Genomic DNA, 11,391 nt, shown 5'->3' on the forward strand with positions numbered 1-11,391 from the left:
ATGTCTCTTAAAGGGGTATTTCCACAGAGCTTTGAAAAATACATTAGTGATAAAAGTACCAGCACCTTTGAAAAGTATAATAGAAATAGGTCAAGGACAAAGGTGAAGACACTGCCTCACAAGTAGGCTCCCTGATTATGATGGAGTCTCAGAGTAGCAGAGACAAAAGAAGGCATGGCCACAATAATGAGAAAATGGTAATGACAATACTATGACTGAAAAGAACTTTGGGGCCAGGAGCGGTGGCTCACACCTGTAATCCCAGCACTTTGGGAGGCCGAGGCGGGCGGATCACAAGGTCAGGAGAGCGAGACCATCCTGGCTAACACGGTGAAACCCCGTCTCTACTAAAAAATACAAAAAATTAGCCAGGCGTGGTGGTGGGAGCCTGTAGTCCCAGCTACTGGGGAGGCTGAGGCAGGAGAATGGCATGAACCCTGGAGGCAGAGCTTGCAGTGAGCCAAGATCGTGCCACTGCACTCCAGCCTGGGCGACAGAGTGAGACTCCTCAAAAAAAAGAAAAAAAACTTTGGATCATGGGAACAAAATAGGTGAGCAGGCCATATGCATACAAATGAAAGTAAACTGGAAGCCTGCTTGGAATCATCGAAGAGAATCATATTCACCCCATTTTTGTGCCAGTTGCTGTACCAGTCAGGGTTCAGTGGCAGACAACAGAGTCTACCCTAACTAATTTATGAAGAAAGGAATTTGTTTAGGGTATTAGTGGAAAGACTAGAGAGTAAGGCTCTAGGCTGAGCCTCTAGGAACAACTTCCAGAAGCAAACTGCCAAATTGGCCTAACAAGAGGGCAGCCACTGTCACCACAGCTGACTCAAGATCCATGGGGCCTCTGCTGCTACTGCAAAAGTTCTCAAGTCAAAAAGCTGCGTAACTGCTACTCGGTACTACAAGATTAGACTGACCAAAGGCCATAGCTCAGAAGCAGCAAAATATCCACTTGGCATCACCCAGCTTCAAGAAGAGCCACACAGTTATGACTTCAGTAGATTCAAGATCACTTCTGAGTCTTGTAGGTGGTCTGTTTAGTGAAAAAAAGGCTATATGCAAAGACCCTTGCTTTACCCTTCTACTTCCTATTGAACAAGAAGTCATTCTAGAAAGAGCTTAAATTGCAATTAAACAGTTATTCTTCAGTATCTACCACCATGTTTCTTTTAGAATGGTGTGTGTGTGTATTCTTTTAGTGTAATTACTAAAAGCTGCAGACAGAGGGAGTGTATCAAAACAGCATATAGATTTTTAAATTCAAGAGAATTTAGTTCAAGTCCATAATGTCCCACTTATTAGTATAAGCCCTTAGACAAGTTACTTACATTTTCAGGGTTTTATTTCCTTCTGTGCAAAATGAAGATAACACCTACCTTGTACAGCTGCTGTGAGCGCATTTCTTCTTCCAAGCTTTTGAACTTGCCATTCTCTCTGGCTGTAATGCTCTTCCCCCGGCAGCCACTGTCTGCGACCTCATAACCTTCAGTGCCTGTTCAAATGCTGTCTTTTTTAGGAGGTCTGTTGCCGCATGTTTAGAATAGCAACATGCCCCAACCCTTATCAGCCTCCTTCATCCTACTCTACTTCATGTTTCTCCAATGCACTTTTCACCACCTAATATTCTAATTTTTTCTCACTTCTTTATCTGATCATTTCACCTATTATTTATGCTTTATGAAGACAGGAACTTTTATCTGTCTTGTTCACTAATGTATACCCACTGCATCCTACAGAAACCAATATATGGTAAGCACTTAAGTAACATTTGTGAATTATGAGGATTATATAAAGCAATGAGTGTAAGTGCCTGTGCCTTTCTCATATAAGCACCAAATACATGTTAATTATTAGTATTGGTATTTACTACTGATATGTTTCTAGGTCAACAAACATTTATTGAACACTTGGCATACCAAACACAATCTTTGATCAGAAAAATGTGTCTCTCTTGACCAACATACAGGTTAGGGGGAAAAGTGTCTCTCTTTGTGAAATTTCCCCAGTAATGTACTGGAAGAGATAGATGCATAAAGACATAATTTCCATATAATACGAAAGTAACATTAGAAATAATAGGCACTAAGTCTATGTGTTAGGGAAGATAACACTAGCAGTTTTAACTGATGATCCTAGAAATCTTAGGAGCTCTCTAAAACAAAACATCCCATCACTTGCTCCCAGGATGAAGGGCAAGGCTCTGCTGCTCCACATGGTCATTCAGGATCCTAGGCTCCTTACATCTCATGGTACCACCATCTTCAGGGCTTCCAAATTCTCTGCAAAAAGAGGGAGTGTGTGGCAGATAATACAGGAGACTCTAGAGGCCATTCCTGAAAGTGGCATGCATTCATCCTTCCCACATTTCATCTGCCAGAATTAACAATCACAGTTCCTTGCCTATCTCAAGGTGTGGGAAAATAGTCAAGCTATGGCCCAAGAAGCAGAGGATACAGATCTGCTTATCATCCTGGAAAGTAACTGCCATACTCAGCAAAGGGAAACCTTCAGGGAAATTTTACTGGAGGATATAGCACACAGACATTAAGACAGTGACATGTGGAGTCATGAAAAGCTGAGTTCAAATTCAGGTAAGAATTAGTAGGCTTAGTTAAGTCACTCAAACTCTCCAACCCATTTTTAATACTTAAATAATGGGAATAACAGTAAAATATAATAAACTTGAACTTATAAACTTATCGTGAGGATTAAATGCTTGAAATCTTTTTTTTTTTTTTTTTTTTTGAGACAGTGTCTCGCTCTGTCACCCAGGCTGGAGTGCAGTGGCGTGATCTCGGCTCACTTAAATGTGTGAAATCTTAAGCACAGCATAATTACATAGTAAGCATTTAATAAATGTTAGCTCTCAGGAAGAAAAGGAAGTTTGAGAAGGCAAGAGGGAACAGAAAGAAGAGCAAAAGGAGATGGAGTTGGAATATTAGACATGGAGAGGATGGGCAGGGGAATGAAGAAAATGACTTTAGACTGATAGAAAATGTGCAGACGCATAAGACAATAACATGTGTTCAAGAAATTACAAGCAATTTAGTATATTTGCAGAATAAAATTCTCTTTACTGGAAAATCATGTCAGTCCAGAGAGGGTGAGACCCTAGCAGGCCTTGGTGCCATAATCAGGAGCTTCATCTTACAACAATTGAAAGCCACTGAAGTGCTTAATCAAGCAACATATCCAGGTTTGTGCTTCAGATAGATTCTCCTGATGGTTGTGTAACAAATCACTTTAAGGTAGAAGAGACTGGCTGGTGGTAGGGAGGGTGGTTGGTTGCTGTGACTATCACCTAGGTTAGAAAAAGAGGGCCAGAGCCACAGATGTGCTAGAGCAGAGGGGTGCAAAACTTGTTTTGTAGGAAACAGTAAAAGTAGTGATTGATTGGAGGTGAAGAAGACAGTCTAGGCTGACTCCCAGGAATTTGGCTTTGACAATCAGGGGAATGATGTGCCGTAAGTGGAGAGAGACTGCGGCATAATCTAAAAGCTCCTTGGTCATATTGCAGTTTCATTCTTTTTCTATTAATGTTGCATTTTATGCCCCATGATTCAATTTTCCAAATCTGTTCCCAAAACAATTTCTAGAAACTTTGAGATTCATATTGGCTTTCTTTCTCCCAGAATATCACTTTGTGTCTTAACTAAAAACAAAAAATTGCCTTTGACAATTTCTTGCCTCTATTCTTGAGTAAAGGTAGAAAGTGTACCTATGTAATCTCTGTGACCAGTGCCATATAATCTATGATTCCCGTGTGCACACCATCAGCCTTCAGTGCACATTAGCTCCATCCCAAATTCTCGCTTGTCATGTTTAATGAAATCTCCAAAGCCGACATGAACTTGAGGTAAGATTTAAAAACAGCCCCCGCCCAGGCCAGGCGCAATGGCTCATGCTTGTAATCTCAGCACTTTGGGAGGCCAAGGTGGGCGGATCACGAGGTCAGGGGATCGAGACCATTCTGGCTAACATGGTGAAACCCCGTCTCTACTAAAAATACAAAAAATTAGCCGGAGTGGTGGCAGGCGCCTGTAGTCCCAGCTACTCAGGAGGCTGGGGCAGGAGAATGGCTGGTGCAGATTGTGCCACTGCACTCCAGACTGAGCGACAGAGCGAAACTGTCTCAAAAAAAAAAAAAAAAACCCACAGCCCTCACCCAAATGTTTGTTCTACACTTGCAGAAAGAGGAACCTCAAGATAAATATATCATTTATGTTTATGCAAAAGTGTGTTGGGCCATCGGACTTCCCAGAGCCATGGAAAAATAACACCTCAAATATTTACATAAGCTGAGGGGACAAGGGGAAAGCCTCAAACCAGTTGGCTTCTATTTTCTGGTTTAATAATGAGGGTTTTCATTAAAACAAGAAGGAAGTTTATCTGCATAGGGCCTTCCTTCTCTGAGAACACATCTATTCTATTACCTCTTAAAAAGGCCAAAGTCCTCCCCTGGCAGTTACCCAGGGACTGCAGAAAAGAGAACAGAGTTACATGCAAAACTGGCTACATGATTTGTGGGGCTCAGTGCAAAAAGAAAATGCAAGTCCCTTTGTTCAAAAAGCAAGAAAAAAGGTGCCATTAAAGGCACTTTTTCCTTTATTCCATGGTCTCTCCCTTAACTTGTCATGATGCTTTTTATTTGCTATTTAACATCATTCTAAAAGAAGAAAAAAATGACATTTTAAATGATCAGTGTGAATTTTTACTGTTCATCTTTATATTTTGCACTATAAAAGCATTTAATTAGTATGCAGGATTATTAAAATTAGACAATACATACTTCGTAGCTTATACACACAGGCATTTTGTTCTTATCAGAAGAGTGGAAATGCTACAAAATTCAGAAAAATACGCAATTCTTTTTTATTTTATTTCTTGATACGTGCATATTCTAACAACACTTTCTACCTTTGGTTTACTGATAAGAATGGAAGGAGTGAAAGGTAAAACAACTCCAGGTTGCCCTATCTTTCCCTTTCCTTCTGTTATTTTCAGTGAAAGTGATTAGCTAATATAGGGACGTAACATAAGAAAGATACAATAGATAGAGTTTCTTGGCTCTTTGTTTCTTAGAAACACCACTGCCTTCTTTCTATATGAGAAGCAAGATCTGGATCAAATGGAAAGTGATGTCTTCTTAGGGTTGTCGGTCATTGATGTCATACACTTACCTTGTACTTGCTTTGCATCTCACTAAAGTCCCACTCATTGTGGGTGCACTAGAAATTCTGTGATCATGTGATATTGCAAATGTGGACATGCATATTGCAAGTATCTCCTCAGCTCATGCACAAACTCTTATCCAATTAGACTTCATGTACCAAACACAAGTTCAAAGATAGAACTATTACAAGTTTCAAGATGGCAACAACAAAGCATTATACCAAGCTCAGGGCCCTTCTGAGTGCTGGGCCCTGTGTGACCACACCGGACATATCCAAGGAAGCCAGCTATGGTTGGATATTTTCATCAAGTCACAAAAGGCTGGTAGGAGGGCTCTCCAATAGGGAACTGATCTTCTAGAATTAAACAGGCCCCAAACAAGTTCTTACTCTCTTTTAATAAATTATTTTTAACTATTTCAACCTGTCATTGGAATTTCTGACCATGACTGTGCTGGGTTTAGGAGGCAACTGAGCCTGAAAGCTCTGGACTAAGAACAGCCTTGATGAAATAGTAATTGTGTGAATGGAAAGAAAAACTAAGGCAAGAGTTCGGGGTGGTAGGCTGATACACTTTATAACTGCTATTTATGCACCTTCTGCTATGTGCTTGTAATATATACTTTACAAACATCTCATTTAATCCTGACAACAACTAGAAGGCAAGTATAACCAACACCTGCTTTATAAATGAAAAAACTGGGATCAAAATCTTGCAAAAATTTTCCCACAGTCACCCAGACAGTGACAGAGCTAAGATTCAGTTTCACGTCTGTCCGATTCCAAAATCTATGCTCGTATTTATTATTTATGTATTTATTTTTGAGACAGGGTCTCACTCTGTCCTCCAGGCTGGAGTGCAGTGGCAAAATCTCGGCTCACTGCAACTTCCACCTCCCGAGCTCAAGAGATCCTCCCAGCTCAGCCTCCCAAGTAGCTGGAACTACAGGCACACGCCACAACACCTGGCTAATTTTTTATTTTTTTACTTTTTGTAGGGACGGGGTTTTGCCATATTGCCCAGGCTGATCTTGAACTCCTGGGCTCAAGCAATCTACCCACCTCAACCTCCCAAAGTGCCAGGATTACAGGCATGGGCCAACATGCCCAGCTCAAAACCTATGTTTATAACAAGCTTTCTCCATTGCCAAGGATCAGCATCTGAATAAACAAGGCCAATGCTGTATTGAGAGGGCTGAGTGGGAGAAGAGCCACAAAGAAGAGAAGAGTCTTTTTGCAGAGATTTTAGATGAGAGTCACCTTGGCAGGCCCAGTATGTATCCTAAGATGGGAGGAGATTTGCTTAATAAACCTAATGATACATCCCTGTTTCAATTATTCTTTTTCCTAAATATAAGCAGGTGGCTAAATTAATAAGGAAGAAAAAAGTCAATACAAACAAAATAACAGGAAGTATCCACGGGTTGATTTAGGTGTGGGAATGGGCACATATTGGAGAACCAGCAAAGAGTTTGAAGGCTGGAGAGCTTTTGTTCCTAGAACCCTATTCAAGTAAGCAAAGCCACAGCACAAAAAAAGAAGATGGCCAGCATTCAGGGACAAAGGTCAAGGGGCCAATTTAATCTGACCAAATATTCTTTTTGAATGTAGTTGCAAAATTAGCAGCAAGAATGCAACGTAACCCAGAAGCATGAGTGGCATGCCCAGGAAGTCTGAGCAGCTACTTATGGTAGACATCAAGACATTTTCTTTCCTCATCTCTAGCTGTTGCCTTTATTTATCACACTCAGGTTGGTATAGGTAGTACACTCAGAAAATTGTGAAATATTCCAGTAGATTCTTTTTTCTTCTTCCCCTTTTTGAGATAGGCTTTCCCTCTATAGCTCAGGCTGGAGTACAGTGGTACAATCTCAGCTCCCTGCAGCCTCAACCTCCCAGGCTCAAGCAATCCTTCTGCCTCAGCCTTCCAATTAGCTGGGACTACAGGCAGGCACCACCATGCCTGGCTACTTTTTGTATCTTTTGTACAGACAGGGTCTCACTATATCGCCCAGGCTCGTCTCAAGCGATCCTCCTGCCTATACCTCCCAAAGTGCAAGGATTACAGGCATAAGCCACTGTGCCTGCCCTCCAATAAATTCTTACTAAACCTTATTATACTGCTCTAGAGGATTTAAACTGCAAAATACAAATTCACAAAGTAGTGATGTATGCTATTTTATGGATGAGCCTCAGAAACTTTATACTCAGTGAAAGAAGCCAGATACAAAAGGGAACAAATTATATGAATTCATTTCTGTGTTCAAAAAAATAGGCAACTCTACAGAGAAAGAAAGTCAAATGGTAATCAGTTAGTTGCCTGGGTTGTTGGTGGGAATTGAAAGTGACTGCAAATGGATGCCAGGTTTCTTTCTGAGGTAGTGAAAATGTTCTAAAATTAGATGATGGTGATAAAACGAGAGAATACTATCATTAAATATTGTACATCAATAGAGCTGTTAAATATATAGGCAGTCACCCAGGGATTTTTAATAAGCATGCATTACCACAAGTAAAGACAACTGGTAGAAAGGCTGAAGTGCAGAAAGTGAATAGAACTTTGAAAAAGCAAGAGATTTGGGTGTTATGCAGACAAAGGTTTTGAATATATTGAGTTATCTCCTGTGATTTTTCACACCAGCCTAGTGAGGTGGGCATGGTGGTCCTCATTTTTAGGACGAAGATGCTTAAGCTCAAGTTTAATAATTTGCTCAGGGTCACCTAGCTAGTGAGTGGCAGAGCCCTGAGTTTTTCTGGTAACAGTGCCCGTGCTCCTTCACCTCTCCATCGTGACAGAACATTGCCTGTAAGACTTTCCCTCAGGAAAATCCAATATTAACATTTAAGAAATTAAAGCTTCGCTTTGCCCAGATTTGTTTTCACTGCCAACACTTTCTCTTCATGTGTATCAACTCTCTCTCCCCCTTTACCACAGCACACTCTGTGGCCACAGCATCCTGCTTGTCAGCATACAAAATTCTGCTCATCCCTCCAGGAGCTCCTGAGAGGCTCTGCCCACTCTCGAAACTGACTGACAGAGCCAGAGAGCTACTCCAAGCCCACTCAGTGATCATGAGATTACTGTGGTTAATTCCACACTGCCTGTTTAAATACGCCCTCCAAGAACCTTTAGTTTTTATCGTTCTGTGTTGTAAATAGTACAGTGTTTATTTATAAACTTCAGAACTATAATTTTCCATTTCCTGTCACCAAAATAGGCTCCTAGAAATTGCTCTTGAGAGGTAACCATTAAACCATGGCCCCTGCTGCTGCTACAGCTGGCTGTAGGAAGATCTTGCATCTAGATTCCTGTTCAGATACCTGTGACTGTAGAATCTCTTTATTGAATTTTTCAGGCTCATGCTCAGACAGCTGTCTACCACTAATTGTGTCTTTTGGCTTACAAGGTGCTTGAAAGTAAAGTATGCAATTTCTTTGAACTTCAGTTTTTCTCATCTATAAAATGAGGATAAAAATACCTGCCTGAAAGAATATTTTCTGTGTTTTTTCCCTGTTGATTCAAAGGTTAAATAAGGTAATATTTACAAAGTATCTGGTGTGATGCTGTGTTACAGTTATCATCCAATATATGGTAACTATTATTGAGATAAGGGTAAGGATCTCCTTCAGTTGAGAAAAAGGCATATCTGCCACATTTTACTTACTGAAACCACAAATGACCAAAAAACAAACAAACAAACAAACAAAAACCAAAAAAAAGAAACTCCATCTTCAGTGAAACTTTTGAAAACCCACATTCCTCAACTTATAAACTCCGGAGGGCAGCTTCTAATTACAGTGAAATTGAAATTCAAACAAAACCAAGGGAAGAAATGAGGTGGCAGGAAACGCAGGCTCCAATACACATCTACAGGAAAAGCTCCAAGTTTTCCAACAGTAAGGGGCAAAGTCCTGAAGCTCCAAACCAGTAAACCCATACTCAGAAGACAAGGTGTTGGGAGTATGGAGACAGTAGGAGCATCCTCAAGTCCCACAGAACACTCAAAAAAGCAGGGACATCCAGTCAGAATGAGGCACTTTGCAGACGTGAGGAGAGATGGTACACAGTGCTAGCTCTGCAGGTGTGAACATTATTCGCTGAAGAGAAGTACATGCTAAATCACCACACGGAAAAAATCTATGAACTACAGGATGTCATGCTAAGCCAGGTGGACCACCTCTTGATTCTCAAGAAAGAAAACATGGCAGAGATGGCGAGGAAATGTTCGGAAGCAAAATACCTAGGTCTGAGCTGTCTGCTGCCTCAGCTCACACCCCAGCTTGTCCCACAAGCTGCTCTTCAGTCAATAGAGAGCTGGGAAAGTGTGGCCCTTGCTGAGAGATAAGTCGTAATCAGACTATCACTAGCGTGGGATTCAGGCATGTAGACAGAATGAAAAAGCATAGGCAGTGAAAGAGTATAGGCAGAGGAAGCACAACACCACCCAGCCACCCGGAAAAAATCAGACAACTTCTCCATGACATCAGAGAAATTTTAAAAATAAAGTCTCTTTTTCATATAATGACAATTTGGGCTTGAAAAAATGTAGCAGAAACAGAAGAATATTGAGGGTAAATTAATAAAGCTCAAAAAACAGAAGAGGAAAATCAGTCATATTAAAATCAGAAAACAAAAAATGAATAAAAATTGCTGAAAATATAGTAACAAAAGATGGATTTAATAAAACTAAACAAAATAAAATAGGAAAGAACAAAGGTTTAAATTATGACAGAGAAAATAATTGATATAAGTGACAGATAAAAGATATCCAATATTCCCATCCCATAAGTGGTATTCTGAAGCCAACAGAATAAATGCAAATGAAAAATATTTAAAGATATAATAGAAGAAAGCATCCAGAAAACTGATACAGAATTAGCAACACGACATATTTGGATAAAGTTACTATACTTCAGAGATTTTTAAAAAAAGAATTTGGTGGACTTTGGGAGGCCAAGGTGGATAGATCACCTAAAGTCGTGAGCGCAAGACCAGCCTGGCCAATATGGCAAATCCTCGTCTCTACTAAAAATACAAAATTAGCTGAGTGTGGTGGCACATGCCTGCAATCCCAGCTACTTGGCAGGCTGAGGCAGGAAAATCACTTGAACCTGGGAGGTAGAGGGTGCAGTGAGCTGAGATGGTGCCACTGCACTCCAGCCTGGGTGACAAAAAGAGACTCCATCTCAAAAAAAAAAAAAATTTGAAGAATTTGGTATACAACCAGAAAAAAAGCCAAGTTATGTGGAGGAGGGGAAAAAGCTGTCTTCAAACTCATAGCTGCATTCAAAACTAGAAGACAATAGTCTAATGTTTAAACACCCTCAAGAGAAGAAAGATTAACCCAAGAATTTTAAATCCAGATATATTTCAGGAATAAAGCAAAGACATACTTTCTAACATGCAAGAACTCCAGGACTGTGGCACTTTAAGACAAAACATGACTTAAAGCCTATGATGAGTATTGAATTCAATTAAATATAACACTAAAATCAGGCAATTGTGAGAATTATGGTTATAGAACACAGTGTAAATGTTATAAACCCTGAGAATATAGAAATTACACTATTAACAATAAAATCAGGAGGTGGAGGATATGAAAACATATGGGACAAAGTAATAGCAGGCCGATTCCTTCCTTTTTTAATAGGAAATAAGTAGATATTGTCTAATCAAGAAAGGTAGCTATAAGAATACTACAGTTACAAGGTTAACCACTGGAATAACTAAAAACAAACTATAATTCTTTCAAAACATGAGCAGTGCTGTACCCTCTTTAAAAATACAAAGGATTGAAAGAAAATAAAACATTTAAAAGAAAAAGTTTGATAACATGAATTAGATAACAGAGTTAAGACCAACAACCTTTGTCTTATGAATGTGGAAATATGATAATTTTATCAAAGAAATAGATTTATAATCTAAAAACAAAACCCAAGCATATATTATATGCAAGAAATAATTCTAAAACAAAGTAGCCTGAGACATGATAAAATGGTGACAAAAGCGTACAGCCATGCAAACAAATAAGAACAAGAATCATGACATTAATATCAAACAAGTCCAATTCAGCTAAAATAATAAAGTATTAAATCAGACCAACCATTGTGGAAGTCAGTGTGGTAATTACTCAGGGATCTAGAACTAGAAATACCATTTGACCCAGCCATCCCATTACTGGGTATATACCCAAAGGATTATAAATCATGC

This window comes from Hylobates moloch, unplaced genomic scaffold, assembly GCF_009828535.3.
Source record: "Hylobates moloch isolate HMO894 unplaced genomic scaffold, HMol_V3 SCAFFOLD_5, whole genome shotgun sequence".
Classification (NCBI taxonomy): Eukaryota; Metazoa; Chordata; class Mammalia; order Primates; family Hylobatidae; genus Hylobates; species Hylobates moloch.